A 26,370-nucleotide genomic window follows, 5' to 3' on the forward strand; every position below is an offset into this window, starting at 1 on the left:
AGGATTAGTGGACAGAGGATGAGGGGGATACACTGAGGATTGGGGGATAGAGGATGAGGGGGATACACTGAGGATTGGGGGACAGAGGATGAGGGGGATACACTGAGGATTGGAGGACAGAGGATGAGGGGGATACACTGAGGATTGGGGGACAGAGGATGAGGGGGATACACTGAGGATTGGAGGACAGAGGATGAGGGGGATACATTAAGGATTGGGGGATAGAAGATGAGGGGGATACACTGAGGATTGGAGGACAGAGGATGAGGGGGATACACTGAGGATTGGGGGACAGAGGATGAGGAGGATACACTGAGGATTGGGGGATAGAGGATGAGGGGGATACACTGAGGATTGGGGGACAGAGGATGAGGGGGATACACTGAGGATTGGAGGAAAGAGGATGAGGGGGATACACTGAGGATTAGAGGACAGAGGATGAGGAGGATACACTGAGGATTGGGGGATAGAGGATGAGGGGGATACACTGAGGATTGGAGGACAGAGGATAAGGGGGATACACTGAGGATTAGTGGACAGAGGATGAGGGGGATACACTGAGGATTGGTGGACAGAGGATGAGGGGGATACACTGAGGATTGGGGGACGGAGGATGAGGGGGGATAGACTGAGGATTGGGGGACAGAGGATAAGTGGGATATACTGTTGATTGGGGGACAGAGGATGAGGGGGATACATTGAGGATTGGGGACAGAGGCTGAGGGGGATACACTGAGTATTGGGGGATAGAGGATGAGGGGGATACACTGAGGATTAGTGGATAGAGGATGAGGGGGATACACTGAGGATTGGGGATAGAGGATGAGGGGGATACACTGAGGATTGGGGGACAGAGGATGAGGGGGATGCACTGAGGATTGGGGATAGAGGATGAGGGGGATACACTGAGGAATGTGGGAGAGAGGATGAGGGGGATGCACTGAGGATTGGGGATAGAGGATGAGGGGGATACACTGAGGATTGGGGGACAGAGGCTGAGGGGGATACACTGAGGATTAGTGGACAGAGGATAAGGGGGATACACTGAGGAGTGGAGGACAGAGGATTAGGGGGATACACTGAGGATTGGAGGACAGAGGATGAGGGGGATACACTGAGGATTGGGGGATAGAGGATGAGGGGGATACACTGAGGATTAGTGGATAGAGGATGAGGGGGATACACTGAGGATTAGTGGACAGAGGATGAGGGGGATACACTGAGGATTGGGGGACGGAGGATGAGGGGGATACACTGAGGATTGGAGGACAGAGGATGAGGGGGATACACTGAGGATTAGTGGACAGAGGATGAAGGGGATACACAGAGGAATGGGGGGCAGAGGATGAGGGGGATACACTGAGGATTGGGGGGTAGAGGATGAGGGGGATACACTGAGGAATAGGGGACAAAGGATGAGGGGATACACTGAGGATTGAGGGGCAGAGGATGAGGGGGATACACTGAGGATTGGGGGGCAGAGGATGAGGGGGATACACTGAGGATTGGAGGACAGAGGATGAGGGGGATACACTGAGGATTGGGGGACAGAGGATGAGGGGGATACACTGAGGATTGGGGGACGGAGGATGAGGGGAGATACACTGAGGATTGGAGGACGGAGGATGAGGGGGATACACTGAGGATTGGAGGACAGAGGATGAGGGGGATACACTGAGGATTTGGGGGGCAGAGGATGAGGGGATACACTGAGGATTGGGGGGCAGAGGATGAGGGGGATACACTGAGGATTGGGGGGCAGAGGATGAGGGGGATAAACTGAGGATTGGGGGACGGAGGATGAGGGGGATACACGGAGGATTGGGGGACGGAGGATGAGGGGAGATACACTGAGGATTGGGGGACAGAGGATGAGGGGGATACACTAAGGATTGGGGGACAGAGGATGAGGGGGATACACTGAGGATTAGTGAACAGAGGATGAGGGGGATACACTGAGGATTGGGGGACGGAGGATGAGGGGGATACACTGAGGATTGGAGGACAGAGGATGAGGGGGATACACTGAGGATTAGTGGACAGAGGATGAAGGGGATACACAGAGGAATGGGGGGCAGAGGATGAGGGGGATACACTGAGGATTGGGGGGTAGAGGATGAGGGGGATACACTGAGGAATAGGGGACAGAGGATGAGGGGATACACTGAGGATTGAGGGGCAGAGGATGAGGGGGATACACTGAGGATTGGGGGGCAGAGGATGAGGGGGATACACTGAGGATTGGAGGACAGAGGATGAGGGGGATACACTGAGGATTGGGGGACAGAGGATGAGGGGGATACACTGAGGATTGGGGGACGGAGGATGAGGGGAGATACACTGAGGATTGGAGGACGGAGGATGAGGGGGATACACTGAGGATTGGAGGACGGAGGATGAGGGGGATACACTGAGGATTGGAGGACAGAGGATGAGGGGGATACACTGAGGATTGGGGGGCAGAGGATGAGGGGATACACTGAGGATTGGGGGGCAGAGGATGAGGGGGATACACTGAGGATTGGGGGGCAGAGGATGAGGGGGATAAACTGAGGATTGGGGGACGGAGGATGAGGGGGATACACGGAGGATTGGGGGACGGAGGATGAGGGGAGATACACTGAGGATTGGGGGACGGAGGATGAGGGGGATACACTAAGGATTGGGGGACAGAGGATGAGGGGGATACACTGAGGATTGGGGACAGAGGCTGAGGGGGATACACTGACGATTGGGGGGCAGAGGATGAGGGGGATACACTGAGGATTAAGGGGCAGAGGATGAGGGGGATACACTGAGGATTGGGGGACGGAGGATGAGGGGGATACACTGAGGATTGGAGGACAGAGGATGAGGGGGATACACTGAGGATTGGTGGACAGAGGATGAGGGGGATACACTGAGGAATGGGGGGCAGAGGATGAGAGGGATACACTGAGGATTGGAGGACAGAGGATAAGGGGGATACACTGAGGATTAGTGGACAGAGGATGAGGGGGATACACTGAGGATTGGTGGACAGAGGATGAGGGGCATACACTGAGGATTGGAGGACAGAGGATGAGGGGGATACATTAAGGATTGGGGGATAGAGGATGAGGGGGATACACTGAGGATTGGAGGACAGAGGATGAGGGGGATACACTGAGGATTGGGGGACAGAGGATGAGGGGGATACACTGAGGATTGGGGGATAGAGGATGAGGGGGATACACTGAGTATTGGGGGACAGAGGATGAGGGGGATACACTGAGGATTGGAGGACAGAGGATGAGGGGGATACACTGAGGATTAGAGGACAGAGGATGAGGAGGATACACTGAGGATTGGGGGATAGAGGATGAGGGGGATACACTGAGGATTGGAGGACAGAGGATAAGGGGGATACACTGAGGATTGGAGGATAGAGGATGAGGGGGATATACTGAGGATTGGAGGACAGAGGATGAGGGGGATACACTGAGGATTGGGGGACAGAGGTTGAGGAGGATACACTGAGGATTGGGGGACAGAGGTTGAGGAGGATACACTGAGGATTGGAGGACAGAGGATGAGAGGGATACACTGAGGATTAGTGGACAGTGGATGAGGGGGATACACTGAGGATTGGTGGACAGAGGATGAGGGAGATACACTGAGGATTGGAGGACAGAGGATGAGGGGGATACACTGAGGATTAGTGGACAGAGGATGAGGGGGATACACTGAGGATTGGGGGATAGAGGATGAGGGGGATACACTGAGGATTGGGGGACAGAGGATGAGGGGGATACACTGAGGATTGGAGGACAGAGGATGAGGGGGATACACTGAGGATTGGGGGACAGAGGATGAGGGGGATACACTGAGGATTGGAGGACAGAGGATGAGGGGGATACATTAAGGATTGGGGGATAGAAGATGAGGGGGATACACTGAGGATTGGAGGACAGAGGATGAGGGGGATACACTGAGGATTGGGGGACAGAGGATGAGGAGGATACACTGAGGATTGGGGGATAGAGGATGAGGGGGATACACTGAGGATTGGGGGACAGAGGATGAGGGGGATACACTGAGGATTGGAGGAAAGAGGATGAGGGGGATACACTGAGGATTAGAGGACAGAGGATGAGGAGGATACACTGAGGATTGGGGGATAGAGGATGAGGGGGATACACTGAGGATTGGAGGACAGAGGATAAGGGGGATACACTGAGGATTAGTGGACAGAGGATGAGGGGGATACACTGAGGATTGGTGGACAGAGGATGAGGGGGATACACTGAGGATTGGAGGACAGAGGATGAGGGGGATACACTGAGGATTAGTGGACAGAGGATGAGGGGGATACACTGAGGATTGGGGGATAGAGGATGAGGGGGATACACTGAGGATTGGGGGACAGAGGATGAGGGGGATACACTGAGGATTAGTGGGCAGAGGATGAGGGGGATACACTGAGGATTGGAGGACAGAGGCTGAGGGGGATACACTAAGGATTGGAGGACAGAGGATGAGGGGAGATACACTGAGGATTGGGGGACAGAGGATGAGAGGGATACACTGAGGATTGGGGGACAGAGGATGAGGGGGATACACTGAGGATTGGGGGACAGAGGATGAGGGGGATACACTGAGGATTAGTGGACAGAGGATGAGGGGGATACACTGAGGATTGGGGGACAGAGGATGAGGGGGATACACTGAGGATTGGAGGACAGAGTCCGAGGGGGATACACTGAGGATTAGTGGACAGAGGATGAGGGGGATACACTGAGGATTGGAGGACAGAGGATGAGGGGGATACACTGAGGATTGGGGTATGGAGGATGAGGGGGATACACTGAGGATTGGAGGACAGAGGATGAGGGGGATACACTGAGGATTTGGGGACAGAGGATGAGGGGGATACACTGAGGATTGGAGGACAGAGGATAAGGGGGATACACTGAGGATTAGTGGACAGAGGATGAGGGGGATACACTGAGGATTGGTGGACAGAGGATGAGGGGGATACACTGAGGATTGGAGGACAGAGGATGAGGGGGATACACTGAGGATTAGTGGACAGAGGATGAGGGGGATACACTGAGGATTGGGGGATAGAGGATGAGGGGGATACACTGAGGATTGGGGGACAGAGGATGAGGGGGATACACTGAGGATTGGAGGACAGAGGATGAGGGGGATACACTGAGGATTGGTGGACAGAGGATGAGGGGGATACACTGAGGATTGGAGGACAGAGGATGAGGGGGATACACTGAGGATTAGTGGACAGAGGATGAGGGGGATACACTGAGGATTGGGGGATAGAGGATGAGGGGGATACATTAAGGATTGGGGGATAGAGGATGAGGGGGATACACTGAGGATTGGAGGACAGAGGATGAGGGGGATACACTGAGGATTGGGGGACAGAGGATGAGGGGGATACACTGAGGATTGGGGGATAGAGGATGAGGGGGATACACTGAGTATTGGGGGACAGAGGATGAGGGGGATACACTGAGGATTGGAGGACAGAGGATGAGGGGGATACACTGAGGATTAGAGGACAGAGGATGAGGAGGATACACTGAGGATTGGGGGATAGAGGATGAGGGGGATACACTGAGGATTGGAGGACAGAGGATAAGGGGGATACACTGAGGATTGGAGGATAGAGGATGAGGGGGATATACTGAGGATTGGAGGACAGAGGATGAGGGGGATACACTGAGGATTGGGGGACAGAGGTTGAGGAGGATACACTGAGGATTGGGGGACAGAGGTTGAGGAGGATACACTGAGGATTGGAGGACAGAGGATGAGAGGGATACACTGAGGATTAGTGGACAGTGGATGAGGGGGATACACTGAGGATTGGTGGACAGAGGATGAGGGAGATACACTGAGGATTGGAGGACAGAGGATGAGGGGGATACACTGAGGATTAGTGGACAGAGGATGAGGGGGATACACTGAGGATTGGGGGATAGAGGATGAGGGGGATACACTGAGGATTGGGGGACAGAGGATGAGGGGGATACACTGAGGATTGGAGGACAGAGGATGAGGGGGATACACTGAGGATTGGGGGACAGAGGATGAGGGGGATACACTGAGGATTGGAGGACAGAGGATGAGGGGGATACATTAAGGATTGGGGGATAGAAGATGAGGGGGATACACTGAGGATTGGAGGACAGAGGATGAGGGGGATACACTGAGGATTGGGGGACAGAGGATGAGGAGGATACACTGAGGATTGGGGGATAGAGGATGAGGGGGATACACTGAGGATTGGGGGACAGAGGATGAGGGGGATACACTGAGGATTGGAGGAAAGAGGATGAGGGGGATACACTGAGGATTAGAGGACAGAGGATGAGGAGGATACACTGAGGATTGGGGGATAGAGGATGAGGGGGATACACTGAGGATTGGAGGACAGAGGATAAGGGGGATACACTGAGGATTAGTGGACAGAGGATGAGGGGGATACACTGAGGATTGGTGGACAGAGGATGAGGGGGATACACTGAGGATTGGAGGACAGAGGATGAGGGGGATACACTGAGGATTAGTGGACAGAGGATGAGGGGGATACACTGAGGATTGGGGGATAGAGGATGAGGGGGATACACTGAGGATTGGGGGACAGAGGATGAGGGGGATACACTGAGGATTAGTGGGCAGAGGATGAGGGGGATACACTGAGGATTGGAGGACAGAGGCTGAGGGGGATACACTAAGGATTGGAGGACAGAGGATGAGGGGAGATACACTGAGGATTGGGGGACAGAGGATGAGAGGGATACACTGAGGATTGGGGGACAGAGGATGAGGGGGATACACTGAGGATTGGGGGACAGAGGATGAGGGGGATACACTGAGGATTAGTGGACAGAGGATGAGGGGGATACACTGAGGATTGGGGGACAGAGGATGAGGGGGATACACTGAGGATTGGGGGATAGAGGATGAGGGGGATACACTGAGGATTGGAGGACAGAGGATAAGGGGGATACACTGAGGATTGGAGGATAGAGGATGAGGGGGATATACTGAGGATTGGAGGACAGAGGATGAGGGGGATACACTGAGGATTGGGGGACAGAGGTTGAGGAGGATACACTGAGGATTGGGGGACAGAGGTTGAGGAGGATACACTGAGGATTGGAGGACAGAGGATGAGAGGGATACACTGAGGATTAGTGGACAGTGGATGAGGGTGATACACTGAGGATTGGTGGACAGAGGATGAGGGAGATACACTGAGGATTGGAGGACAGAGGATGAGGGGGATACACTGAGGATTAGTGGACAGAGGATGAGGGGGATACACTGAGGATTGGGGGATAGAGGATGAGGGGGATACACTGAGGATTGGGGGACAGAGGATGAGGGGGATACACTGAGGATTGGAGGACAGAGGATGAGGGGGATACACTGAGGATTGGGGGACAGAGGATGAGGGGGATACACTGAGGATTGGAGGACAGAGGATGAGGGGGATACATTAAGGATTGGGGGATAGAAGATGAGGGGGATACACTGAGGATTGGAGGACAGAGGATGAGGGGGATACACTGAGGATTGGGGGACAGAGGATGAGGAGGATACACTGAGGATTGGGGGATAGAGGATGAGGGGGATACACTGAGGATTGGGGGACAGAGGATGAGGGGGATACACTGAGGATTGGAGGAAAGAGGATGAGGGGGATACACTGAGGATTAGAGGACAGAGGATGAGGAGGATACACTGAGGATTGGGGGATAGAGGATGAGGGGGATACACTGAGGATTGGAGGACAGAGGATAAGGGGGATACACTGAGGATTAGTGGACAGAGGATGAGGGGGATACACTGAGGATTGGTGGACAGAGGATGAGGGGGATACACTGAGGATTGGAGGACAGAGGATGAGGGGGATACACTGAGGATTAGTGGACAGAGGATGAGGGGGATACACTGAGGATTGGGGGATAGAGGATGAGGGGGATACACTGAGGATTGGGGGACAGAGGATGAGGGGGATACACTGAGGATTAGTGGGCAGAGGATGAGGGGGATACACTGAGGATTGGAGGACAGAGGCTGAGGGGGATACACTAAGGATTGGAGGACAGAGGATGAGGGGAGATACACTGAGGATTGGGGGACAGAGGATGAGAGGGATACACTGAGGATTGGGGGACAGAGGATGAGGGGGATACACTGAGGATTGGGGGACAGAGGATGAGGGGGATACACTGAGGATTAGTGGACAGAGGATGAGGGGGATACACTGAGGATTGGGGGACAGAGGATGAGGAGGATACACTGAGGATTGGAGGACAGAGTCCGAGGGGGATACACTGAGGATTAGTGGACAGAGGATGAGGGGGATACACTGAGGATTGGAGGACAGAGGATGAGGGGGATACACTGAGGATTGGGGTATGGAGGATGAGGGGGATACACTGAGGATTGGAGGACAGAGGATGAGGGGGATACACTGAGGATTTGGGGACAGAGGATGAGGGGGATACACTGAGGATTGGAGGACAGAGGATAAGGGGGATACACTGAGGATTAGTGGACAGAGGATGAGGGGGATACACTGAGGATTGGTGGACAGAGGATGAGGGGGATACACTGAGGATTGGAGGACAGAGGATGAGGGGGATACACTGAGGATTAGTGGACAGAGGATGAGGGGGATACACTGAGGATTGGGGGATAGAGGATGAGGGGGATACACTGAGGATTGGGGGACAGAGGATGAGGGGGATACACTGAGGATTGGAGGACAGAGGATGAGGGGGATACACTGAGGATTGGTGGACAGAGGATGAGGGGGATACACTGAGGATTGGAGGACAGAGGATGAGGGGGATACACTGAGGATTAGTGGACAGAGGATGAGGGGGATACACTGAGGATTGGGGGATAGAGGATGAGGGGGATACACTGAGGATTGGGGGACAGAGGATGAGGGGGATACACTGAGGATTAGTGGGCAGAGGATGAGGGGGATACACTGAGGATTGGAGGACAGAGGCTGAGGGGGATACACTAAGGATTGGAGGACAGAGGATGAGGGGAGATACACTGAGGATTGGGGGACAGAGGATGAGAGGGATACACTGAGGATTGGGGGACAGAGGATGAGGGGGATACACTGAGGATTGGGGGACAGAGGATGAGGGAGATACACTGAGGATTAGTGGACAGAGGATGAGGGGGATACACTGAGGATTGGGGGACAGAGGATGAGGGGGATACACTGAGGATTGGAGGACAGAGTCCGAGGGGGATACACTGAGGATTAGTGGACAGAGGATGAGGGGGTTACACTGAGGATTGGAGGACAGAGGATGAGGGGGATACACTGAGGATTGGGGTATGGAGGATGAGGGGGATACACTGAGGATTGGAGGACAGAGGATGAGGGGGATACACTGAGGATTTGGGGACAGAGGATGAGGGGGATACACTGAGGATTGGAGGACAGAGGATAAGGGGGATACACTGAGGATTAGTGGACAGAGGATGAGGGGGATACACTGAGGATTGGTGGACAGAGGATGAGGGGGATACACTGAGGATTGGAGGACAGAGGATGAGGGGGATACACTGAGGATTAGTGGACAGAGGATGAGGGGGATACACTGAGGATTGGGGGATAGAGGATGAGGGGGATACACTGAGGATTGGGGGACAGAGGATGAGGGGGATACACTGAGGATTGGAGGACAGAGGATGAGGGGGATACACTGAGGATTGGGGGACAGAGGATGAGGGGGATACACTGAGGATTGGAGGACAGAGGATAAGGGGGATACACTGAGGATTAGTGGACAGAGGATGAGGGGGATACACTGAGGATTGGTGGACAGAGGATGAGGGGCATACACTGAGGATTGGAGGACAGAGGATGAGGGGGATACATTAAGGATTGGGGGATAGAGGATGAGGGGGATACACTGAGGATTGGAGGACAGAGGATGAGGGGGATACACTGAGGATTGGGGGACAGAGGATGAGGGGGATACACTGAGGATTGGGGGATAGAGGATGAGGGGGATACACTGAGTATTGGGGGACAGAGGATGAGGGGGATACACTGAGGATTGGAGGACAGAGGATGAGGGGGATACACTGAGGATTAGAGGACAGAGGATGAGGAGGATACACTGAGGATTGGGGGATAGAGGATGAGGGGGATACACTGAGGATTGGAGGATAGAGGATGAGGGGGATATACTGAGGATTGGAGGACAGAGGATGAGGGGGATACACTGAGGATTGGGGGACAGAGGCTGAGGAGGATACACGGAGGATTGGGGGACAGAGGTTGAGGAGGATACACTGAGGATTGGAGGACAGAGGATGAGAGGGATACACTGAGGATTAGTGGACAGAGGATAAGGAGGATACACTGAGGATTGGGGGACAGAGGATTAGGGGGATACACTGAGGATTGGGGGGCAGAGGATGAGGGGGATACACTAAGGATTGGAGAACAGAGGATGAGGGGGATACACTGAGGATTGGGGGACATGGGATGAGGGGGATACACTGAGGATTGGAGGATAGAGGATGAGGGGGATACACTGAGGATTGGGAGACAGAGGCTGAGGAGGATACACTGAGGATTGGGGGACAGAGGCTGAGGAGGATACACTGAGGATTGGGGGACAGAGGCTGAGGAGGATACACTGAGGATTGGAGGACAGAGGATGAGAGGGATACACTGAGGATTAGTGGACAGAGGATAAGGGGGATACACTGAGGATTGGGGGACAGAGGATGAGGGGGATACACGGAGGATTGGGGGGCAGAGGATGAGGGGGATACACTAAGGATTGGAGGACAGAGGATGAGGGGGATACACTGAGGATTGGGGGACAGAGGATGAGGGGGATACACTAAGGATTGGAGGACAGAGGATGAGGGGGATACACTGAGGATTGGGGGACAGAGGATGAGGGGGATACACTGAGGATTGGGGGACAGAGGATGAGGGGGATACACTGAGGAATAGTGGACAGAGGATGAGGGGGATACACTGAGGAATGGAGGACAGAGGCTGAGGGGGATACACTAAGGATTGGAGGACAGAGGATGAGGGGAGATACACTGAGGATTGGGGGACAGAGGATGAGGGGGATACACTGAGGATTGGGGGACAGAGGATGAGGGGGATACACTGAGGATTGGAGGACAGAGGATGAGGGGGATACACTGAGGATTAGTGGACAGAGGATGAGGGGGATACACTGAGGATTGGGGGGCAGAGGATGAGGGGGATACACTGAGGATTGGAGGACAGAGTCCGAGGGGGATACACTGAGGATTAGTGGACAGAGGATGAGGGGGATACACTGAGGATTGGAGGACAGAGGATGAGGGGGATACACTGAGGATTGGGGGACGGAGGATGAGGGGGATACACTGAGGATTGGAGGACAAAGGATGAGGGGGATACACTGAGGATTTGGGGACAGAGGATGAGGGGGATACACTGAGGATTGGTGGACAGAGGATGAGGGGGATACACTGAGGATTGGAGGACAGAGGATGAGGGGGATACACTGAGGATTAGTGGACAGAGGATGAGGGGGATACACTGAGGATTGGGGGATAGAGGATGAGGGGGATACACTGAGGATTGGGGGACAGAGGATGAGGGGGATACACTGAGGATTAGTGGGCAGAGGATGAGGGGGATACACTGAGGATTGGAGGACAGAGGCTGAGGGGGATACACTAAGGATTGGAGGACAGAGGATGAGGGGAGATACACTGAGGATTGGGGGACAGAGGATGAGAGGGATACACTGAGGATTGGGGGACAGAGGATGAGGGGGATACACTGAGAATTGGGGGACAGAGGATGAGGGGGATACACTGAGGATTAGTGGACAGAGGATGAGGGGGATACACTGAGGATTGGGGGACAGAGGATGAGGGGGATACACTGAGGATTGGAGGACAGAGTCCGAGGGAGATACACTGAGGATTAGTGGACAGAGGATGAGGGGGATACACTGAGGATTGGAGGACAGAGGATGAGGGGGATACACTGAGGATTGGGGTATGGAGGATGAGGGGGATACACTGAGGATTGGGGGGCAGAGGATGAGGGGGATACACTGAGGATTTGGGGACAGAGGATGAGGGGGAAACACTGAGGATTGGAGGACAGAGGATAAGGGGGATACACTGAGGATTAGTGGACAGAGGATGAGGGGGATACACTGAGGATTGGTGGACAGAGGATGAGGGGGATACACTGAGGATTGGAGGACAGAGGATGAGGGGGATACACTGAGGATTAGTGGACAGAGGATGAGGGGGATACACTGAGGATTGGGGGATAGAGGATGATGGGGATACACTGAGGATTGGGGGACAGAGGAAGAGGGGGATACACTGAGGATTGGAGGACAGAGGATGAGGGGGATACACTGAGGATTGGGGGACAGAGGATGAGGGGGATACACTGAGGATTGGAGGACAGAGGATAAGGGGGATACACTGAGGATTAGTGGACAGAGGATGAGGGGGATACACTGAGGATTGGTGGACAGAGGATGAGGGGCATACACTGAGGATTGGAGGACAGAGGATGAGGGGGATACATTAAGGATTGGGGGATAGAGGATGAGGGGGATACACTGAGGATTGGAGGACAGAGGATGAGGGGGATACACTGAGGATTGGGGGACAGAGGATGAGGGGGATACACTGAGGATTGGGGGATAGAGGATGAGGGGGATACACTGAGTATTGGGGGACAGAGGATGAGGGGGATACACTGAGGATTGGAGGACAGAGGATGAGGGGGATACACTGAGGATTAGAGGACAGAGGATGAGGAGGATACACTGAGGATTGGGGGATAGAGGATGAGGGGGATACACTGAGGATTGGAGGACAGAGGAAAAGGGGGATACACTGAGGATTGGAGGATAGAGGATGAGGGGGATATACTGAGGATTGGAGGACAGAGGATGAGGGGGATACACTGAGGATTGGGGGACAGAGGCTGAGGAGGATACACTGAGGATTGGGGGACAGAGGTTGAGGAGGATACACTGAGGATTGGAGGACAGAGGATGAGAGGGCTACACTGAGGATTAGTGGACAGAGGATAAGGAGGATACACTGAGGATTGGGGGACAGAGGATTAGGGGGATACACTGAGGATTGGGGGGCAGAGGATGAGGGGGATACACTAAGGATTGGAGAACAGAGGATGAGGGGGATACACTGAGGATTGGGGGACATGGGATGAGGGGGATACACTGAGGATTGGAGGATAGAGGATGAGGGGGATACACTGAGGATTGGGAGACAGAGGCTGAGGAGGATACACTGAGGATTGGGGGACAGAGGCTGAGGAGGATACACTGAGGATTGGGGGACAGAGGCTGAGGAGGATACACTGAGGATTGGAGGACAGAGGATGAGAGGGATACACTGAGGATTAGTGGACAGAGGATAAGGGGGATACACTGAGGATTGGGGGACAGAGGATGAGGGGGATACACGGAGGATTGGGGGGCAGAGGATGAGGGGGATACACTAAGGATTGGAGGACAGAGGATGAGGGGGATACACTGAGGATTGGGGGACAGAGGATGAGGGGGATACACTAAGGATTGGAGGACAGAGGATGAGGGGGATACACTGAGGATTGGGGGACAGAGGATGAGGGGGATACACTGAGGATTGGGGGACAGAGGATGAGGGGGATACACTGAGGAATAGTGGACAGAGGATGAGGGGGATACACTGAGGATTGGAGGACAGAGGCTGAGGGGGATACACTAAGGATTGGAGGACAGAGGATGAGGGGAGATACACTGAGGATTGGGGGACAGAGGATGAGGGGGATACACTGAGGATTGGGGGACAGAGGATGAGGGGGATACACTGAGGATTGGAGGACAGAGGATGAGGGGGATACACTGAGGATTGGGGGACGGAGGATGAGGGGGATACACTGAGGATTGGAGGACAAAGGATGAGGGGGATACACTGAGGATTTGGGGACAGAGGATGAGGGGGATACACTTAGGATTGGGGGATAGAGGATGAGGGGGATACACTGAGGATTGGAGGACAGAGGATAAGGGGGGATACACTGAGGATTAGTGGACAGAGGATGAGGGGGATACACTGAGGATTGGTGGACAGAGGATGAGGGGGATACACTGAGGATTGGAGGACAGAGGATGAGGGGGATACACTGAGGATTAGTGGACAGAGGATGAGGGGGATACACTGAGGATTGGGGGATAGAGGATGAGGGGGATACACTGAGGATTGGGGGACAGAGGATGAGGGGGATACACTGAGGATTGGAGGACAGAGGATGAGGGGGATACACTGAGGATTGGGGGACAGAGGATGAGGGGGATACACTGAGGATTGGAGGACAGAGGATGAGGGGGATACATTAAGGATTGGGGGATAGAAGATGAGGGGGATACACTGAGGATTGGAGGACAGAGGATGAGGGGGATACACTGAGGATTGGGGGACAGAGGATGAGGAGGATACACTGAGGATTGGGGGATAGAGGATGAGGGGGATACACTGAGGATTGGGGGACAGAGGATGAGGGGGATACACTGAGGATTGGAGGACAGAGGATGAGGGGGATACACTGAGGATTAGAGGACAGAGGATGAGGAGGATACACTGAGGATTGGGGGATAGAGGATGAGGGGGATACACTGAGGATTGGAGGACAGAGGATAAGGGGGATACACTGAGGATTAGTGGACAGAGGATGAGGAGGATACACTGAGGATTGGTGGACAGAGGATGAGGGGGATACACTGAGGATTGGAGGACAGAGGATGAGGGGGATACACTGAGGATTAGTGGACAGAGGATGAGGGGGATACACTGAGGATTGGGGGATAGAGGATGAGGGGGATACACTGAGGATTGGGGGACAGAGGATGAGGGGGATACACTGAGGATTAGTGGGCAGAGGATGAGGGGGATACACTGAGGATTGGAGGACAGAGGCTGAGGGGGATACACTAAGGATTGGAGGACAGAGGATGAGGGGAGATACACTGAGGATTGCGGGACAGAGGATGAGAGGGATACACTGAGGATTGGGGGACAGAGGATGAGGGGGATACACTGAGGATTGGGGGACAGAGGATGAGGGGGATACACTGAGGATTAGTGGACAGAGGATGAGGGGGATACACTGAGGATTGGGGGACAGAGGATGAGGGGGATACACTGAGGATTGGAGGACAGAGTCCGAGGGGGATACACTGAGGATTAGTGGACAGAGGATGAGGGGGATACACTGAGGATTGGAGGACAGAGGATGAGGGGGATACACTGAGGATTGGGGGACGGAGGATGAGGGGGATACACTGAGGATTGGAGGACAGAGGATGAGGGGGATACACTGAGGATTTGGGGACAGAGGATGAGGGGGATACACTGAGGATTGGAGGACAGAGGATAAGGGGGATACACTGAGGATTAGTGGACAGAGGATGAGGGGGATACACTGAGGATTAGTGGACAGAGGATGAGGAGGATACACTGAGGATTGGTGGACAGAGGATGAGGGGGATACACTGAGGATTGGAGGACAGAGGATGAGGGGGATACACTGAGGATTAGTGGACAGAGGATGAGGGGGATACACTGAGGATTGGGGGATAGAGGATGAGGGGGATACACTGAGGATTGGGGGACAGAGGATGAGGGGGATATACTGAGGATTGGAGGACAGAGGATGAGGGGGATACACTGAGGATTGGGGGACAGAGGATGAGGGGGATACACTGAGGATTGGTGGACAGAGGATAAGGGGGATACACTGAGGATTAGTGGACAGAGGATGAGGGGGATACACTGAGGATTGGTGGACAGAGGATGAGGGGGATACACTGAGGATTGGAGGACAGAGGATGAGGGGGATACATTAAGGATTGGGGGATAGAGGATGAGGGGGATACACTGAGGATTGGAGGACAGAGGATGAGGGGGATACACTGAGGATTGGGGGACAGAGGATGAGGGGGATACACTGAGGATTGGGGGATAGAGGATGAGGGGGATACACTGAGTATTGGGGGACAGAGGATGAGGGGGATACACTGAGGATTGGAGGACAGAGGATGAGGGGGATACACTGAGGATTAGAGGACAGAGGATGAGGAGGATACACTGAGGATTGGGGGATAGAGGATGAGGGGGAGACACTGAGGATTGGAGGACAGAGGATAAGGGGGATACACTGAGGATTAGTGAACAGAGGATGAGGGGGATACACTGAGGATTGGTGGACAGAGGATGAGGGGGATACACTGAGGATTGGAGGACAGAGGATGAGGGGGATACACTGAGGATTAGTGGATAGAGGATGAGGGGGATACACTGAGGATTGGGGGATAGAGGATGAGGGGGATACACTGAGGATTGGGGGACAGAGGATGAGGGGGATACACTGAGGATTGGAGGACAGAGGATGAGGGGGATACACTGAGGATTGGGGGACAGAGGATGAGGGGGATACACTGAGGATTGGAGGACAGAGGATGAGGGGGATACATTAAGGATTGGGGGATAGAGGATGAGGGGGATACACTGAGGATTGGAGGACAGAGGATGAGGGGGATACACTGAGGATTGAGGGACAGAGGATGAGGGGGATACACTGAGGATTGGGGGATAGAGGATGAGGGGGATGCACTGAGGATTGGGGGACAGAGGATGAGGGGGATACACTGAGGATTGGGGGACAGAGGATGAGGGGGATACACTGAGGATTGGGGGATAGAGGATGAGGGGGATACACTGAGGATTGGGGGATAGAGGATGAGGGGGATACACTGAGGATTGGGGGATAGAGGATGAGGGGGATACACTGAGGATTGGAGGACAGAGGATGAGGGGGATACCACTGAGGATTGGGGGACAGAGGATGAGGGGGATACATTAAGGATTGGAGGACAGAGGATGAGGGGGATACACTGAGGATTAGTGGACTGAGGATTAGGGGGATACACTGAGGATTAGTGGACAGAGGATAAGGGGATACACTGAGGATTAGTGGACTGAGGATTAGGGGGATACACTGAGGATTGGGGGGAAGAGGATGAGGGGGATACACTGAGGATTGGGGGATAGAGGATGAGGGGGATACACTGAGGATTGGAGGACAGAGGATGAGGGGGATACCACTGAGGATTGGGGGACAGAGGATGAGGGGGATACGACTGAGGATTGGGGGACAGAGGATGAGGGGGATACACTGAGGATTGGGGGACAGAGGATGAGGGGGATACACTGAGGATTAGTGGACAGAGGATGAGGGGGATACACTGAGGATTAGTGGACAGAGGATGAGGGGGATACACTGAGGATTGGAGAACAGAGGATGAGGGGGATACACTGAGGATTAGTGGACAGAGGATAAGGGGATACACTGAGGATTAGTGGACTGAGGATTAGGGGGATACACTGAGGATTGGGGACAGAGGATGAGGGGGATACACTGAGGATTGGAGGACAGAGGATGAGGGGGATACACTGAGGATTGGGTGGCAGAGGATGAGGGGGATACACTGAGGATTGGGGGACAGAGGATGAGGGGGATACACTGAGGATTGGGGGACAGAGGATGAGGGGGATACACTGAGGATTGGAGGACAGAGGATGAGGGGGATACACTGAGGATTGGGGGACAGAGGATGAGGGGGATACACTGAGGATTGGGTGACAGAGGATGAGGGGGATACACTGAGGATTAGGGGACAGAGGATGAGGGGGATACACTGAGGATTGGGGGACAGAGGATGAGGGGATACACTTAGGATTGGAGGACAGAAGATGAGGGGGATACACTGAGGATTGGAGGACAGAGGATGAGGAGGATACACTGAGGATTGGGGGATAGAGGATGAGGGGGATACACTGAGGATTGGAGGACAGAGAATAAGGGGGATACACTGAGGATTAGTGGACAGAGGATGAGGGGGATACACTGAGGATTGGAGGACAGAGGATGAGGGGGATACACTTAGGATTGGAGGACAGAGGATGAGGGGGATACACTGAGGATTAGTGGATAGAGGATGAGGGGGATACACTGAGGATTGGGGGATAGAGGATGAGAGGGATACACTGAGGATTGGGGGACAGAGGATGAGGGGGATACACTGAGGATTGGAGGACAGAGGATGAGGGGGATACACTGAGGATTGGGGGACAGAGGATGAGGGGGATACACTGAGGATTGGAGGACAGAGGACGAGGGGGATACATTAAGGATTGGGGGATAGAGGATGAGGGGGATACACTGAGGATTGGAGGACAGAGGATGAGGGGGATACACTGAGGATTGGGGGACAGAGGATGAGGGGGATACATTAAGGATTGGGGGATAGAGGATGAGGGGGATACACTGAGGATTGGGGGACAGAGGATGAGGGGGATACACTGAGGATTTGGGGACAGAGGATGAGGGGGATACACTGAGGATTGGAGGACAGAGGATAAGGGGGATACACTGAGGATTAGTGGACAGAGGATGAGGGGGATACACTGAGGATTGGTGGACAGAGGATGAGGGGGATACACTGAGGATTGGAGGACAGAGGATGAGGGGGATACACTGAGGATTAGTGGACAGAGGATGAGGGGGATACACTGAGGATTGGGGGATAGAGGATGAGGGCGATACACTGAGGATTGGGGGACAGAGGATGAGGGGGATACACTGAGGATTGGAGGACAGAGGATGAGGGGGATACACTGAGGATTGGGGGACAGAGGATGAGGGGGATACACTGAGGATTGGAGGACAGAGGATAGGGGGATACACTGAGGATTAGTGGACAGAGGATGAGAGGGATACACTGAGGATTGGTGGACAGAGGATGAGGGGCATACACTGAGGATTGATGGACAGAGGATGAGGGGGATACATTAAGGATTGGGGGATAGAGGATGAGGGGGATACACTGAGGATTGGAGGACAGAGGATGAGGGGGATACACTGAGGATTGGGGGACAGAGGATGAGGGGGATACACTGAGGATTGGGGGATAGAGGATGAGGGGGATACACTGAGTATTGGGGGACAGAGGATGAGGGGGATACAATGAGGATTGGAGGACAGAGGATGAGGGGGATACACTGAGGATTGGGGGATAGAGGATGAGGGGGATACACTGAGGATTGGAGGGCAGAGGATAAGGGGGATACACTGAGGATTGGAGGACAGAGGATGAGGAGGATACACTGAGGATTGGGGGATAGAGGATGAGGGGGATACACTGAGGATTGGAGGACAGAGGATAAGGGGGATACACTGAGGATTGGAGGATAGAGGATGAGGGGGATATACTGAGGATTGGAGGACAGAGGATGAGGGGGATACACTGAGGATTGGGGGACAGAGGCTGAGGAGGATACACTGAGGATTGGGGGACAGAGGTTGAGGAGGATACACTGAGGATTGGAGGACAGAGGATGAGAGGGATACACTGAGGATTAGTGGACAGAGGATAAGGAGGATACACTGAGGATTGGGGGACAGAGGATTAGGGGGATACACTGAGGATTGGGGGGCAGAGGATGAGGGGGATACACTAAGGATTGGAGAACAGAGGATGAGGGGGATACACTGAGGATTAGGGGACATGGGATGAGGGGGATACACTGAGGATTGGGTGACAGAGGATGAGGGGGATATACTGAGGATTGGAGGATAGAGGATGAGGGGGATACACTGAGGATTGGGAGACAGAGGCTGAGGAGGATACACTGAGGATTGGGGGACAGAGGCTGAGGAGGATACACTGAGGATTGGGGGACAGAGGCTGAGGAGGATACACTGAGGATTGGAGGACAGAGGATGAGAGGGATACACTGAGGATTAGTGGACAGAGGATAAGGGGGATACACTGAGGATTGGGGGACAGAGGATGAGGGGGATACACGGAGGATTGGGGGGCAGAGGATGAGGGGGATACACTAAGGATTGGAGGACAGAGGATGAGGGGGATACACTGAGGATTGGGGGACAGAGGATGAGGGGGATACACTAAGGATTGGAGGACAGAGGATGAGGGGGATACACTGAGGATTGGGGGACAGAGGATGAGGGGGATACACTGAGGATTGGGGGACAGAGGATGAGGGGGATACACTGAGGAATAGTGGACAGAGGATGAGGGGGATACACTGAGGATTGGAGGACAGAGGCTGAGGGGGATACACTAAGGATTGGAGGACAGAGGATGAGGGGAGATACACTGAGGATTGGGGGACAGAGGATGAGGGGGATACACTGAGGATTGGGGGACAGAGGATGAGGGGGATACACTGAGGATTGGAGGACAGAGGATGAGGGGGATACACTGAGGATTAGTGGACAGAGGATGAGGGGGATACACTGAGGATTGGGGGGCAGAGGATGAGGGGGATACACTGAGGATTGGAGGACAGAGTCCGAGGGGGATACACTGAGGATTAGTGGACAGAGGATGAGGGGGATACACTGAGGATTGGAGGACAGAGGATGAGGGGGATACACTGAGGATTGGGGGACGGAGGATGAGGGGGATACACTGAGGATTGGAGGACAGAGGATGAGGGGGATACACTGAGGATTTGGGGACAGAGGATGAGGGGGATACACTTAGGATTGGGGGATAGAGGATGAGGGGGATACACTGAGGATTGGAGGACAGAGGATAAGGGGGGATACACTGAGGATTAGTGGACAGAGGATGAGGGGGATACACTGAGGATTGGTGGACAGAGGATGAGGGGGATACACTGAGGATTGGAGGACAGAGGATGAGGAGGATACACTGAGGATTGGGGGATAGAGGATGAGGGGGATACACTGAGGATTGGAGGACAGAGGATAAGGGGGATACACTGAGGATTAGTGGACAGAGGATGAGGAGGATACACTGAGGATTGGTGGACAGAGGATGAGGGGGATACACTGAGGATTGGGGGATAGAGGATGAGGGGGATACACTGAGGATTGGGGGACAGAGGATGAGGGGGATACACTGAGGATTAGTGGGCAGAGGATGAGGGGGATAAACTGAGGATTGGAGGACAGAGGCTGAGGGGGATACACTAAGGATTGGAGGACAGAGGATGAGGGGAGATACACTGAGGATTGGGGGACAGAGGATGAGAGGGATACACTGAGGATTGGGGGACAGAGGATGAGGGGGATACACTGAGGATTGGGGGACAGAGGATGAGGGGGATACACTGAGGATTGGGGGATGGAGGATGAGGGGGATACACTGAGGATTGGAGGACAGAGGATGAGGGGGATACACTGAGGATTTGGGGACAGAGGATGAGGGGGATACACTGAGGATTGGAGGACAGAGGATAAGGGGGATACACTGAGGATTAGTGGACAGAGGATGAGGGGGATACACTGAGGATTGGTGGACAGAGGATGAGGGGGATACACTGAGGATTGGAGGACAGAGGATGAGGGGGATACACTGAGGATTAGTGGACAGAGGATGAGGGGGATACACTGAGGATTGGGGGATAGAGGATGAGGGGGATACACTGAGGATTGGGGGACAGAGGATGAGGGGGATACACTGAGGATTGGAGGACAGAGGATGAGGGGGATACACTGAGGATTGGGGGACAGAGGATGAGGGGGATACACTGAGGATTGGAGGATAGAGGATAAGGGGGATACACTGAGGATTAGTGGACAGAGGATGAGGGGGATACACTGAGGATTGGTGGACAGAGGATGAGGGGGATACACTGAGGATTGGAGGACAGAGGATGAGGGGGATACATTAAGGATTGGGGGATAGAGGATGAGGGGGATACACTGAGGATTGGAGGACAGAGGATGAGGGGGATACACTGAGGATTGGGGGATAAAGGATGAGGGGGATACACTGAGTATTGGGGGACAGAGGATGAGGGGGATACACTGAGGATTGGAGGACAGAGGATGAGGGGGATACACTGAGGATTAGAGGACAGAGGATGAGGAGGATACACTGAGGATTGGGGGATAGAGGATGAGGGGGATACACTGAGGATTGGAGGACAGAGGATAAGGGGGATACACTGAGGATTAGTGGACAGAGGATGAGGGGGATACACTGAGGATTGGTGGACAGAGGATGAGGGGGATACACTGAGGATTGGAGGACAGAGGATGAGGGGGATACACTGAGGATTAGTGGATAGAGGATGAGGGGGATACACTGAGGATTGGGGGATAGAGGATGAGGGGGATACACTGAGGATTAGGGGACAGAGGATGAGGGGGATACACTGAGGATTGGAGGACAGAGGATGAGGGGGATACACTGAGGATTGGGGGACAGAGGATGAGGGGGATACACTGAGGATTGGAGGACAGAGGATGAGGGGGATACATTAAGGATTGGGGGATAGAGGATGAGGGGGATACACTGAGGATTGGAGGACAGAGGATGAGGGGGATACACTGAGGATTGGGGGACAGAGGATGAGGGGGATACACTGAGGATTGGGGGATAGAGGTTGAGGGGGATGCACTGAGGATTGGGGGACAGAGGATGAGGGGGATACACTGAGGATTGGGGGACAGAGGATGAGGGGGATACACTGAGGATTGGGGGATAGAGGATGAGGGGGATACACTGAGGATTGGGGGATAGAGGATGAGGGGGATACACTGAGGATTGGGGGATAGAGGATGAGGGGGATACACTGAGGATTGGAGGACAGAGGATGAGGGGGATACCACTGAGGATTGGGGGACAGAGGATGAGGGGGATACATTAAGGATTGGAGGACAGAGGATGAGGGGGATACACTGAGGATTAGTGGACTGAGGATTAGGGGGATACACTGAGGATTAGTGGACAGAGGATAAGGGGATACACTGAGGATTAGTGGACTGAGGATTAGGGGGATACACTGAGGATTGGGGGGAAGAGGATGAGGGGGATACACTAAGGATTGGGGGATAGAGGATGAGGGGGATAAACTGAGGATTGGAGGACAGAGGATGAGGGGGATACCACTGAGGATTGGGGGACAGAGGATGAGGGGGATACCACTGAGGATTGGGGGACAGAGGATGAGGGGGATACACTGAGGATTGGGGGACAGAGGATGAGGGGGATACACTGAGAATTAGTGGACAGAGGATGAGGGGGATACACTGAGGATTAGTGGACAGAGGATGAGGGGGATACACTGAGGATTGGAGAACAGAGGATGAGGGGGATACACTGAGGATTAGTGGACAGAGGATAAGGGGATACACTGAGGATTAGTGGACTGAGGATTAGGGGGATACACTGAGGATTGGGGGACAGAGGATGAGGGGGATACACTGAGGATTGGAGGACAGAGGATGAGGGGGATACACTGAGGATTGGGTGGCAGAGGATGAGGGGGATACACTGAGGATTGGGGGACAGAGGATGAGGGGGATACACTGAGGATTGGGGAACAGAGGATGAGGGGGATACACTGAGGATTGGAGGACAGAGGATGAGGGGGATACACTGAGGATTGGGGGACAGAGGATGAGGGGGATACACTGAGGATTGGGTGACAGAGGATGAGGGGGATACACTGAGGATTGGGGGACAGAGGATGAGGGGGATACACTGAGGATTGGGGGACAGAGGATGAGGGGATACACTTAGGATTGGAGGACAGAAGATGAGGGGGATACACTGAGGATTGGAGGACAGAGGATGAGGAGGATACACTGAGGATTGGGGGATAGAGGATGAGGGGGATACACTGAGGATTGGAGGACAGAGGATAAGGGGGATACACTGAGGATTAGTGGACAGAGGATGAGGGGGATACACTGAGGATTGGTGGACAGAGGATGAGGGGGATACACTGAGGATTGGAGGACAGAGGATGAGGGGGATACACTGAGGATTAGTGGATAGAGGATGAGGGGGATACACTGAGGATTGGGGGATAGAGGATGAGGGGGATACACTGAGGATTGGGGGACAGAGGATGAGGGGGATACACTGAGGATTGGAGGACAGAGGATGAGGGGGATACACTGAGGATTGGGGGACAGAGGATGAGGGGGATACACTGAGGATTGGAGGACAGAGGATGAGGGGGATACATTAAGGATTGGGGGATAGAGGATGAGGGGGATACACTGAGGATTGGAGGACAGAGGATGAGGGGGATACACTGAGGATTGGGGGACAGAGGATGAGGGGGATACACTGAGGATTGGGGGATAGAGGATGAGGGGGATGCACTGAGGATTGGGGGACAGAGGATGAGGGGGATACACTGAGGATTGGGGGACAGAGGATGAGGGGGATACACTGAGGATTGGGGGATAGAGGATGAGGGGGATACACTGAGGATTGGGGGATAGAGGATGAGGGGGATACACTGAGGATTGGGGGATAGAGGATGAGGGGGATACAATGAGGATTGGAGGACAGAGGATGAGGGGGATACCACTGAGGATTGGGGGACAGAGGATGAGGGGGATACATTAAGGATTGGAGGACAGAGGATGAGGGGGATACACTGAGGATTAGTGGACTGAGGATTAGGGGGATACACTGAGGATTAGTGGACAGAGGATAAGGGGATACACTGAGGATTAGTGGACTGAGGATTAGGGGGATACACTGAGGATTGGGGGGAAGAGGATGAGGGGGATACACTGAGGATTGGGGGATAGAGGATGAGGGGGATACACTGAGGATTGGAGGACAGAGGATGAGGGGGATACCACTGAGGATTGGGGGATAGAGGATGAGGGGGATACCACTGAGGATTGGGGGACAGAGGATGAGGGGGATACACTGAGGATTGGGGGACAGAGGATGAGGGGGATACACTGAGGATTGGAGAACAGAGGATGAGGGGGATACACTGAGGATTAGTGGACAGAGGATAAGGGGATACACTGAGGATTAGTGGACTGAGGATTAGGGGGATACACTGAGGATTGGGGGACAGAGGATGAGGGGGATACACTGAGGATTGGAGGACAGAGGATGAGGGGGATACACTGAGGATTGGGTGGCAGAGGATGAGGGGGATACACTGAGGATTGGGGGACAGAGGATGAGGGGGATACACTGAGGATTGGGGGACAGAGGATGAGGGGGATACACTGAGGATTGGAGGACAGAGGATGAGGGGGATACACTGAGGATTGGGGGACAGAGGATGAGGGGGATACACTGAGGATTGGGTGACAGAGGATGAGGGGGATACACTGAGGATTGGGGGACAGAGGATGAGGGGATACACTTAGGATTGGAGGACAGAAGATGAGGGGGATACACTGAGGATTGGGGGACAGAGGATGAGGGGGATACACTGAGGATTGGGGGACAGAGGATGAGGGGGATACACTGAGGATTGGAGAATAGAGGATGAGGGGGATACACTGAGGATTAGTGGACAGAGGATAAGGGGATACACTGAGGATTAGTGGACTGAGGATTAGGGGGATACACTGAGGATTGGGGGACAGAGGATGAGGGGGATACACTGAGGATTGGAGGACAGAGGATGAGGGGGATACACTGAGGATTGGGTGGCAGAGGATGAGGGGGATACACTGAGGATTGGAGGACAGAGGTTAAGGGGGATACACTGAGGATTGGAGGACAGAGGATGAGGGGGATACACTGAGGATTGGGGGACAGAGGATGAGGGGGATACACTGAGGATTGGGGGACAGAGGATGAGGAGGATACACTGAGGATTGGGGGGCAGAGGATGAGGGGGATACACTGAGGATTGGGGGACAGAGGATGAGGGGGATACACTGAGGATTGGGTGACAGAGGATGAGGGGGATACACTGAGGATTGGGGGACAGAGGATGAGGGGATACACTTAGGATTGGAGGACAGAAGATGAGGGGGATACACTGAGGATTGGAGGACAGAGTCTAGTATACACTGCGGAGCTCACCATGTCCTATGTCGTATGCGCGGCCGGGTCCTCGGGGGTGTGGCTCTGTTCGGGCTTTGCCCCACCAATCTGTGTACAGGAACGAGACGAGCCGAAGCGCGTACTGACTGTCCGCTCCACCAATCAGCGCTCAGTATAGAGGAGGGGCGGGGCGTTCCTCCTCTTCCTTCCTCGCTCTCCGTCTCAGCCGCTGACTGTGCCCCTCCCCCACCCGGATATAAAGACACTGGGGGCGCTGTGTATAAGGGCAGAGTGTATAGAAGAGCTCTGTATATAAGGGATGAGTGTATATAGCAGCTCTGTGTATAAGGGCAGGGTGTATAGAAGAGCTCTGTATATAAGGGCAGGATGTATATAGGAACTCTGTATATAAGAGCAGGGTGTATATAGGAACTCTGTATATAAGGGCAGGATGTATATAGGA

General features: G+C 53.9%; 1 long non-coding RNA gene across 1 annotated transcript in view; it reads right to left on the minus strand.

Moving 5' to 3' along the window:
• LOC130304178 (uncharacterized) overlaps positions 1-26,037 on the minus strand; it is a 65,671-nt gene extending 39,634 nt beyond the window's left edge. The window contains exon 1 of the long non-coding RNA XR_008853977.1: positions 25,947-26,037. This is a non-coding gene — a long non-coding RNA (uncharacterized LOC130304178). The remainder of the gene's footprint in view (positions 1-25,946) is intronic.
• Between the last annotated feature and the right edge of the window lie 333 nt (positions 26,038-26,370).

Source organism: Hyla sarda, unplaced genomic scaffold, assembly GCF_029499605.1.
Source record: "Hyla sarda isolate aHylSar1 unplaced genomic scaffold, aHylSar1.hap1 scaffold_1265, whole genome shotgun sequence".
Lineage (NCBI taxonomy): Eukaryota > Metazoa > Chordata > Amphibia > Anura > Hylidae > Hyla > Hyla sarda.